Here is an 11,599-nt window from a genome sequence, read left to right as displayed (position 1 = left end):
AAGCATGTGCACAGTTCACAGCATGTTGAGTTACTAAACTAGGTTTATCGTTCATATCTAATTGCACTTAAACTGTCAAATACACATGTTTATGTTAAAAAACAGACAAGTTACAAAAATAGTTATGTCTGTGAAGGTCAACAGTTGGGAAAGAAATATTATATTAGAAGTGTGTGAAAGCAGTGTAATATACAGTATATAACTCAATAAATCCACTGCTGTCTTGTCTCCTCTGAGGCTGGGACTCTAAACAGTGTTCTGTTCTCATCAGTGAACAACTCTAATAGCATATTTATGACACTAAAAAACACTGGTTTTGATATTCCCATGTTCCTCTGACTCAGTGGATGAATGCGTTCTGCTAAATGTAAAATGTATTCCAGGTCAAAGGCAAATGAGGATGTCCAACATTTTTTTTAAATTAGTTAAAAAACACTTATAGATCTAGACAAAGGAAAAGTAAACTGACCTATTTAAGAACTAGAGAGCTTTGTTTTGAGTAAGAGATGAAGCGCTAAATTCCACTGATTACACAAACCCAACTAAATCAACAAATGTGGTCAAACTTTTAATGATCAGGGTTTCCAATTCAGAACTTTTTTACTTGATTAATCCTAAATTACACTACGTTATGCTAAAACTGAGAACACGGTTAACTTCACAAATGGCATTCGAAAATAATATGCTTTCATTTTCAGTTACATATTTGACTTAAATAACTTGATTCGATGTATGAATGTAATCTTCAAGGTTTGAAGGTCGTGGACGCTTACTGTCTTCATGGCCTGAGCTGCGGCTCGGATTGGCCGGAAAGGAGTTCCCGAACAATCACAGTATTCCCAGCTTCGACAGCCAGCAGCAGTGGAAGACAGCCATCCTGGAAAGAGAGGAAAATGGTAGGGAACATTTGATCTTGTAGTGATAAAATCTATTTCTTAGCTGAATCCAATAATTACATTCATATGACAACACCACATTTCTGGCCACTGTAGTGGAGTATCCTAGTTTAATAAACTAATTATAATTGTTACATTTACATTTATTAATTTAGTAGATGCTTTTATCTAGGGCCGCCCCATAATAGTTGACTAATCGTTAGTCGAAATAAGGGCAATAGATGCAATCAAAACCAACAAAAGAGCAATAATATGAGTGTATGGGACAAATATAAGTGCTGGGACAAATCCCGGATAGTCTAATGCGGTGCAATGTTTGCAATATTTTTTTTATAACAAGTAGATAAACTACAAAAGCATAAAGAACGCTAGTGTGAGAGGGTCAAGTTTTATATTTTTATAAATAAAAGAAAACAAGTAGATGGAATAGAAATAGGACAAAGAGTGCTACTGTAAGAGGGTTGATTATTGTATACAAAAAAAAAGAGATGAAAAGAAAACAAGTAGACAGCAGAGGTAGATGCACGTGGACGTTTCTACGTGTATTTATGCTTTGATTTGAAAGAAAACAGCACATCCTTGTGGCACGGCGGACACAGAAGAGCGTAGGCAGTTTGACTGATGTGGAGAGACACAGAGGAGACTGTTGACAAAGACCTTTAAGGTGAAAGTGATTTTGTGCACTTTGCGTTGGGACCATAAAGCGGGGTTCACTTGCAGAACGCAAGCTTCTGGAGGACACATTTTTCTCATATAATTAATCAATAAGCGTGATCAATGCTTTTGTACCTTGTCTGGAATAAGACGAGCATCTTTGCTGCTGAACTTGAGCAGAGTCTGCACGACTCCGAGTCCTCCGGTCGGGTCGAGACACTGCGTAGTGCAGGGGCAACTGATCACTGGGCTAAACATGAATGAGAATTCAGTGAAATCAATGTGAGCTGTTCTTTGAAATACATGGAGTATAAGATTTACACACAAAATTCATTCAGAAGTCAATGATTAATAACATTTAAAGTCTGTTCTACTGTTATACAATGTGATTTACATTATTAAAAAATGTGCAACAGAACAAAATGTGTGATTAAAAAGTACGAAACAGACGTTTGATTGACTTTTAGTTAAATGTTTAATGCAATTAAATAATCAATGCATGTAAACATTAAACTCAATCTCAATATTAGCAGATTATGATTATATGAAGATAAAGTGAACTGAAACAGCTCACCCCTGCTGGTAAATTGGGATCAGTTTTTTTGGCCAGTAGTTTGACGATCTCGTCTTTGGAATGAGCTGCAGCGATGTGTAACGCTGATCTGCCATCCTGGTCAATAAAAACAACATCAAAATGAACTAATTCCTACAAAAATACATAACATATCATTAAACACAAGAGTGTAGAATATTTAATTGCAAGTAGTCACTAGTTGTGTTCTATGCTCAAAATTTCTGTCAGGATGCATCCCTTTTAAAGTTACTTCTATTTTCTTCGCTTTAAAGCTGCAGTCGGTAACTTTTGACGCTCTAGCGGTTAATAAACAGAACTGCTTGCGTCTTGCGGAAGAACATCGTAGCCGGAACTACTTCTCTCTGTTTATGTCTATGAAGAATCACAAAGGTACTGGGTTACTCCGCCGCGGTACCCGAAGCAATCTAAAATAGTCCAAATATAAACACTTATTATAGATGTACCCTAGTGATTCAGGACAAGCTAAAAACTACTACTTCTGGAACTACTTCTCTCTGTTTATGTCTTATGTCTAAAAAAAAAGTTATGGACCGCAGCTCTGATTGGTTGTTTCTCTTACTGCTCCCGGATAAGAAACAACCAATCAGAGCTGCGGTCCGTAACTTTTTTTAGACATAAAGACATAAACAGAGAGAAGTAGTTCCGACTAAAATGTCCTTCCGCAACACGCAAGCAGTTCTTGTTTATTAACCGCTAGAGCGTCAAAAGTTACCGACTGCAGCTTTAATATACATTTTATACAAAAAAGTATAATATATATCTATAAAACACACTACCGGTCAAATACAATGCGGACTGGTAAAAATGTTTATGTTTTTGGGACTCTCCATATTAAACATTTTTTTTTCCCCACACAGATATTGAAGCAGCTGTTTTCAACATTGATAAGAAATGTTTCTTGAGCAGCAAATCAGCATATTAAAATGATTTCTGAAGATCATGTGACACTGAAGACTCGAGTAATGATGCAGAAAATTCAGATGCACATCACAGGAATAAATTACATTTTACAATATACAGAAACCTTTTTTTACATTTAAAAAATATTCTTAATTTTCATTGTATTTTTAATCACAGACTCTGGTGAACAGAACTTTCCAAAAACATTTAAAAACTTACCAATCCCAAATGTTTGACATGTAGAGTATAGTTTTCTAAAGTTATGACTGTTTGAAAGTTAGGAGAATATAGAGAAAAATTAAGAGAAATGCAAATGCATTGATCATCTCTGATACTGAATTCAAAGTGTAAATGGATGACGTTTAGTCCTGTGCGCTACTGACCTCACGGTCTGTTTCCACAGGAGTCTGTGTCTCAGACAGTGAAGTGGAAGACTATAATGCTTGTAGAGGTTATCCAAGGACATTTCACGACAGAAGCTTTAGTCACTGACACAGCTTGACTCCAATGGTTTAAGTGAATGGCCTTTACACACATGCACAGCTGGACAGACATTCCGGCCGGATCGCCAAGAGTAACCGAATGACCACAGATCTCGTAAGTTTGTGAGCAAAGGGAAAGGTTGTAAGCAGTCACCACTTCAGAAAAAAGCACAAAATACCAGGCTACAACCGAATAGATAGTTTGCACCCACATTACCACAGTTAGACATTAATATTAATTCTCTGAAACAGGCGGTTGGTGAATTCACATTTATTGTAAGTCATTTTTGGTATTGGAAATAACTGTGCCATCCTGTCAGAAGAGAAATGTTAACCAGGATTGCAATTTCAGCTGCTTACAGTAGGGAACATGCTAATGCTACTGTAACATTATAGCGTGGTGAACCACAAAGAAAACAACAGAAACACAACCGTTAGCACTATTATGACTATCACTGGCTGAAACATTGTATCAAAAAACATCACCAAGATTCCAGATATTTTCAGGAGAGTTTGCATGGTGTAACTGAACTGTGGCAGAAGTAGTTTGGGCCTAAAAACACAGAAAGAGATATTCTCAAATAAAGCCAAGGTAATACTCATTTTACATACAGCACACAGTGAAGTGATAGGAATATGACAGTGGGCAAATGCATAAAAAGCAGCATAATTTAAAACCACAAATTTAATGTCAAAAACATTCCATTCGTATGGACCGAAAAGTCATGCAGAGTACACGCGATCAGGCAGGTCACATAACACTTCACAAGAACTCACAAGAAGTTCGTTTAAATTATATAAATGTGCATTTGCTGGATGCTGACAGCAAATGAGAAAGTAATAAAATGTTTGCCTTTTATTATTAATAATATAAAAGGAATCAAAATACTTTTTTGTATACATTTTAATCTCTTTGTTTAACAGATCTTGCTCTTGCTCTGGTCAATGCTTGCGCGGGCTCGTTTTCCTGGGAGAAATTACCATATAAGGAGTTCCACCCTCATCTATGTCATGTAGGGCCACGATCGAAAAAAAAAACTCTCTGAAACTTATACGAACCCGGAAGTAAGACTTTTGTCACAGAAATACTACGTCATATGTTCAGATAGTTTTTTGAACCTTTGTCCATGCTTAGCATGAGAACCCAACTCTTTAACAGTGCAAACAACCTTGATTGCATGAAACAGCATTTGGTCCTTCCATTTAAATATATGTGACCCTGGACCACAAAAACTTCTTAAGTGTCAATATTTCGAAATTGAGATTCATGCATCACATGGAAGCTGAATAAATACGCTTTCCATTGATGTATCATTAACATTTGGCCGAGATACAACTATTTGAAAATCTGGAATCTGACGGTGCAAAAAAATCTAAATACTGAGAAAATCACATTTTTGCCCAAATTAAGTTCTTAGCAATGCATATTACTAAACGAAAATTAAGTTTTTATATATTTACAGTAGGAAATTTACAAAATTTCTTTATGGAAAATGATCTTTACTTAATATCCTAATGATTTTTGACATACAAGAAAAATTTATCATTTTGACCTATACATTGTTTTTTTGTCTATTGCTACAAATATACCCCAGAGACTCAAGACTGCTTTTGTGCTCCAGGGTCACATATTACAATAGAAAACAGTTATCTGAAATGGTAATATTTCACATTATTACTGCTTTTACTGTATTGTTTAGCCTCAAGGACTTGCTGTCTGCAACACGTAGAGTGTTTCAAATCAATTGAGTTTCCAATTCAGTTGATGATGACTAAGGCAACTATCTATGTAGACACTAGACAGTAAGAAGGTTCACTAGGTTTTAAAGCACAGCCTGAGACTGACCTATGTGTTCTACTGTAGCAACTAGTTTTATTAGTCGATGCCAATTGTGCAGAAACTAGGGCAGTTATGTCAAATGGAACATGTATAAAGACGTAATTTGGAGAATGTTGTTTTAATAATGTACCTCATACTTTCCTTGACGTCCAAATGCAGACAGTAAAGAATCTCTTTTGTTCACTAATCTTCCCTGGCTTAAACCACAGCGTGCCAAAGACACCAGATCCCAGCTCTACGCACCTGAAAAAAACTATGTGTGCTTCTCCAAACCCCTAAACTTCATGAACACACGGTAAAGAGCATTCCAGACACGGCCAAAGATGGATGGAATATATTACGCTGAGGAATTTCTTAGTGAATCACTTCTAGTCCCAGTGAGGTTTCCACCACTAAACTTCTGCAGATTTTGAACCAACCAGTTTTGAAAGATAACTGGCAAGCGACTGAAAGATCCCACATCCCATGGATTATTTATTCAAGCATCTTTCACCACACGGTGTCCAAAACTAGTATTTACATCAGCAGAAATGTATAGGGTAAATCAATAGACGCGATGGGAAACTGGGCGATGGGCTGAATCCAGACCTCATGGGTTTTGGAGAACCTCGAGTACAGACAAACAACTTGTCATAAATCATTTCCACTCGTCCCTGAAACACAAGTGATGGACGGTGAAAGTGCCAGTGAGCTACGAAACAAAACAACATAAAATTAAAATGCAGCTCAGCAAAGTGCCAAAAACAAAAACAAGAAGTGGAAACTAAATTTCGGCCAAACAACACTACGAAAACATCTAGAAATCACTCACTATTCATCCACGACATTCTAGACAATTTACACAGAAATAGATTAATTTACATTTAATACCATTTAATTATTTATGTTTCAAACTTTAGTGTTTAATTTAATAATAAAATGATTAATACTTTTTTAAAGAAATGTCACACAACTTTTATGCAGCATTTTGTTACATAATTACATAATCTGATTTATACCTAAAATACCTACATAATTTATACCTAAAAATAAATTATACACTGTACTTTTTTCTAAGTTGTAACTTTTTACGCCAATACACTTAGCAAGAAAATCGCTTTTTTACTTCAATTTTAAATTTAATTAAATGTGTAACTTACCATTCATTTGTAATTATTTACTAGCAATTTCCAAGTGAAAAAAGTAAATCGTACACCACATTTTCTTTACTGCGTGTTCCCTTTGGATATGCAGAAATATAGCTAGTAAAAGTCACCACAGATGAAGACCAACAAGTAAAAACACCCAACAAGAAATAAACTAACCACAGTACAGCCATGAGAAACAGTTCTCACTGTGACACTCACATCATACCGCATTACTTCACAGTAATAACTGTGTAATAACAGAAATAGATTCAGCACTATGGTTTATCATCACACAGACAGGCATTTCTTCAATTACATTTTCCTCTGAACTGAAACGTTTTTTTTCCCATTAGGAAATGAGATTTATTCAAGTGATACCAATTGTTTCTCCTAGACAGCAATGAAATTCAATTTGAGAACAACTGGAAACATTGCTTAAGCTCTGTCCTTATAAAAAGGAGATAAAAACACATTTGTTTTTTAACTAATAGTAAAGCTTTTGCTCATAATCAGACTGCAATTGGAACATTTTAAAGAAGTCTCTTCTGCTCACCAAGGCTGCATTTATTTGTTAAAAATATAGTAATACAGTAATAATATTGTGAAATATTATTATAATTTAAAATAGTTGTTTTCAAGTGAAAAATCTTTAAGATTTTATTTATTTCTGTGATGCAGCGCTGTATTTTCAGCATCATTACTCCAGCCTTCAGTGTCACATGATCTTCAGAAATCATTCTAATATACTGATTTGCTGCTCAATAAACATTTCTGATTATTATCATGCTGAAAACAGCTGTGCTGCTTTATTTTTCTGTGGAAATAGTTAAAAAATTAAACTGTTCAGGATTCTTTGATTAATGGAAGGTTCAAAATAACAGCATTTAATTGAAATATAAATCTTTTGTGACATTATAAATGTCTTTAATGTCACTTTCGATGAATTTAATGTGTCCGTGCTGGATACAATCACACTGAAAAGGCTGATGTTTTTGGAAGAGCAGCACATGTTGAACAGGCGGACAGATTTGCTGTAAAACTCTCTCGCCCACTTACCCTCACACAAATGTCCAATTCCAAGTTTCGTCACCTCTTTATTTTTCCTGTTAGATTCAGTCTTCTGAGTGACCACAGAGTGACAATAACTCACGAGGCGTCCACTGAGCTGTAAAACTCAGATACTGACACCTACTTACTGTAGTACAGCTAAAACATCACACGCTTTATGTGTCAGATTCCATGACCGCATAAAAAATTAATAAGACAATAAATTGTGATTTGAGCAGACACCTAAAATGAGGAAAAGGAATAGTTCCCCCAAAATGTGGAACTGCTGAAAATTTCCATATCCTTAGGTCATGCAAAACGTAGGTGAGTTTGTTCTTTTATCAGATTTGGAGAGATTCAGCATTACATCACTTGCTCAGCAATGGATCCTCTAGAGTGAATGGGTGCCGTCAGAATGAGAGTCCACACAGCTTATTAAAAACATCCACAGAAATCCAGTTCATGTATTAACATCTTGTGAAGCCATAATAACACTTCCTCCAGTAAAAAGTCAATCTCCTGTTGACTCTTACATCAAAATCCATCCAAGTATTTGTTTTGAACTGTTTTGAACTGTTTTCACTTGTAAACAGTGTTTGATCTGTGCATATTCCTCTCCTGATTCAAAGCCTTTTTTTTTTTTTAAAGAGGAAGTGTTATTATGAATAGAAGAGTCATATATCAGCTGGAAGCAATCAGTTTTAAGTTAATGATGAATTTGTTTATTGTTTTGTACTAACATGCAGCTTTTTGTTTCACAAGACATTAACTAATGGACTGGATTGGTGTGGATTATTGTGCTGTTTTTAATCAGCTGTTTTGATTTTGATTCTGACGGCACCCATTCACTGTTGCAAAAGCGATATAATGCTACATTTCACCAAATCTCTTTAGATGAAGACACAAACTCATGTACATTTTGGACGGCCTGAGAGTGAGTACAATTTCAGCTAATTTTCTTTCTTGGGTGACCTTTTCACATAGCAAACACCCTAGCAGCTTCGCTTCAGAAAATCTAGTGTTATTTAATAACTTCAAAACCACTGAACCTTTTCCATTAAAAAGCTTAATTGCCTGCTCCTAATGAACAACATCTGCGTTGAGTGACGTGTTCTGGTTTTGTCTCACAGGAGTGGGAGTTATTTAAGTTGAGACATGACTCCAGACGCTGGGAAACTCCTACCTTCGTTTTGTCACTTGGATTGACACCCAGCTCCAGCAACCTGTCAACGATAGACAGACGGCTCTCTCGCACCGCGACCATCAGGAGGCTCAAGCCAGACTCCTGCGGGAGGACAAGGGAACATAGTCAATATTTCACTGCGGCGAGAAATGATTCAGTACCATGCTTATATTCACGGCTGAAGTGTTTGGATTACACAAGAGGGAAATCAATATAAATGTGGAACAGCTTGAACATTCAAATCCAAGTTATTTTTTTTATACAGCATTTTGAACACTGCATAAGCAGATCAAAAACACAGCTGTACTGATTTAGGAACCGTTTTTGTTTAGCTAAAACACATTACACAGATCCATTGGTTCTGTACCACAATACAACTTCAGACAGCACAAGTATTTTATTAATTTTATTAATTTTTTTAAATGGTATATAACTACAGCAGTTACGGTAAATATATTGCTTGGTATTATAAAACAGCAAACACCAGAAAATGTAATATGCAACACATACATACACATGCATACAATAAATGTTTATTGATTGAACATTTCTTAGATTTTTCTTTGAAATATATACAAAATTATAAATAAACAAACAAATGAAATTGAAAGATTTAAAATGAAACTAGACTAATTAAAACATTAAATAAATTACTAAACATTTGTACGCGTATATAAACACAGTAAATGCTTATGAATTGAATATTCTAATTTGTTTAATTTTACAGCAATAATTTATATATGATGTATTTAGTATATTTTAATAATTCAAAAATAATAGTAATACTTTGTCAAGTTTTATTTTAATACTAAACTAATATATAGACTGAAATGAAGTGAAATTAATAAATGTTCATTTTATTTATACACATTTTATTAATACATACAGACACACACACACACACACACAGATAAATATATATATATATATATATATATATATATATATATATATATATATATATATATATTTGTTTTTATTATTATTAATTTTATACACACTGTTAAGACTCAAATATCAAAAAAGGTTAATTACATTTTATTTATTTAAAATTTTCTACATTTATTATTTTTTTTTACTCCGAGTGTAACGTGAGTTCATAAATACTGCACGCCAAAATATTATATAATACAGTAAAAAAATGAATTCAAATATAAATATATATTTATTTCATAACGGAACCCTCCTTTGAAACATGCATGCGATAAGAAGCCCCTGGAGCGCGTCTCTCACCTCGTCGATGTGGAAGATTTCCGGGTGTCCCTTCTCCAGCGTCTTGAGCTTCTGCTCCAGTGCCGTCCAGTCTCCCCTGAGGGCCAGAGGCATCAAGCGCTGGGGGGTCCCGGACACAGAGGGGCTCTCTGACATCATACAAGAGCACAAAACAACCTCACAGGAAGCAAACGGTGCGCGTCTGTCAACACCATAACAAACACACGCTCATTTAACAGACGAGACGCGGACAGATCTGCTGCAGGTGCGGTCTAACGGTTCCTCCCTCTTGGTAGGAGGTATAAAGAGAACATTCCTCCGTTAAAGTTTGCAAACTCCGCCTTCAGATCCTCCTGTTACCCTGGATTCAACAAAAAAGACCACTGAAGACAAGCCCACAGAAAAGAGACAGAACAGTAAGAGCTTAAGCTGCCGAAAACAGCTTTTCAGCTCGACTTTACTTACTGCCATTTATAGCAAGCCATATTACAGATGATATTACAGATGCTTTGTCAGATTTAAGTTGAAGCGCGTGCCGAACCGTGTGTGGTGAACCGAACGGTTTTTTTTTATTTCAGCGTACCGTGCCATCCCTATTACCTCAATAATCAATCATTTACAGGCCTAAAACAATCATGCCCGAGCAGACGGATATTAGTACATCTCATCACACCGGCACCCGCGGCTAAATCAGTTGTATGGTCTGGTTTTCAGTCTAAAACAGTTGTGTCAAGTATAAATGTCTCGTCTGTTTCGGGAGGTGCGCGCGCAGTCAGCGGAGGCTCGCACTTTTTTTCCTCAGATTTTGAAAAATCTTCGCGATCGACTTAAAATGCTTCCAAGATCGACTTGTCGACCGCGATCGACGGGTTGGTGACTCCAGATATAGCGACCAACTTTTTTTGAGCAAGCATTGATTATGCGTGACACAGTCTCAATTAGTGGGACGCATGTATTGGGCTTCAAACGCTGTGCGCGCACGCGTTACGGGTGGTCACCCTACCTGGCACAACCGTCTAGAGCAGTGGTTCCCAAAGTAGGGGTCGCGACCCCACGGTGGGTCGCGGGACCCCGGCGCAGGGGTCGCGAGATGATTTCGATATAGGCTTTATATATTTTTGTTTCAATTAATTTAACTCTTTCGCATCGCACGTACGATCACACCGGTGTGATCAGTCTAGGCTAGTCCCTGGAGTGTAACTGTTACGACCACACCGGTCAGTGCATGACGTGAAATTCAAATGTGCTCTCGCGAGTTGGCTGGCGCTGAGCCAGAGACAAGTGCGCTCAGAGCTGTCATCACAACTTTTCAGTGTTTTCAACCACATAATGTTTATTTTAGGTTTCAGACATATAAGTACTAGAAAAAACAATACATTTAGAGTTTGTAAAATACACACTGCTGTCAAAGGAAGAGGCAATAATAATCTTTTTCATTATAATTAGACACATTTTATTCATATCAGATACACATTGTGTAAGTAACTTTAAAGTTTACTCCATTATTCTCCCAGTTCACCAGCCACTTACTTTTATGTATTTCGGGAGAAGTGGATGAATTCACGTGTTGTAAATCCAACAGATCTGATTCTCTGAACTGCGTCTGCGGCACAAACTAAGATGGCGGCGCCCATCGCGCATACAGCTCAACTAACGCGATCGT

The sequence above is a fragment of the Carassius auratus genome, chromosome 19 (assembly GCF_003368295.1).
Source record: "Carassius auratus strain Wakin chromosome 19, ASM336829v1, whole genome shotgun sequence".
NCBI lineage: Eukaryota > Metazoa > Chordata > Actinopteri > Cypriniformes > Cyprinidae > Carassius > Carassius auratus.
The sequence above is the reverse complement of the archived record's forward strand: the minus strand, read 5'-3'. Positions refer to the sequence as shown.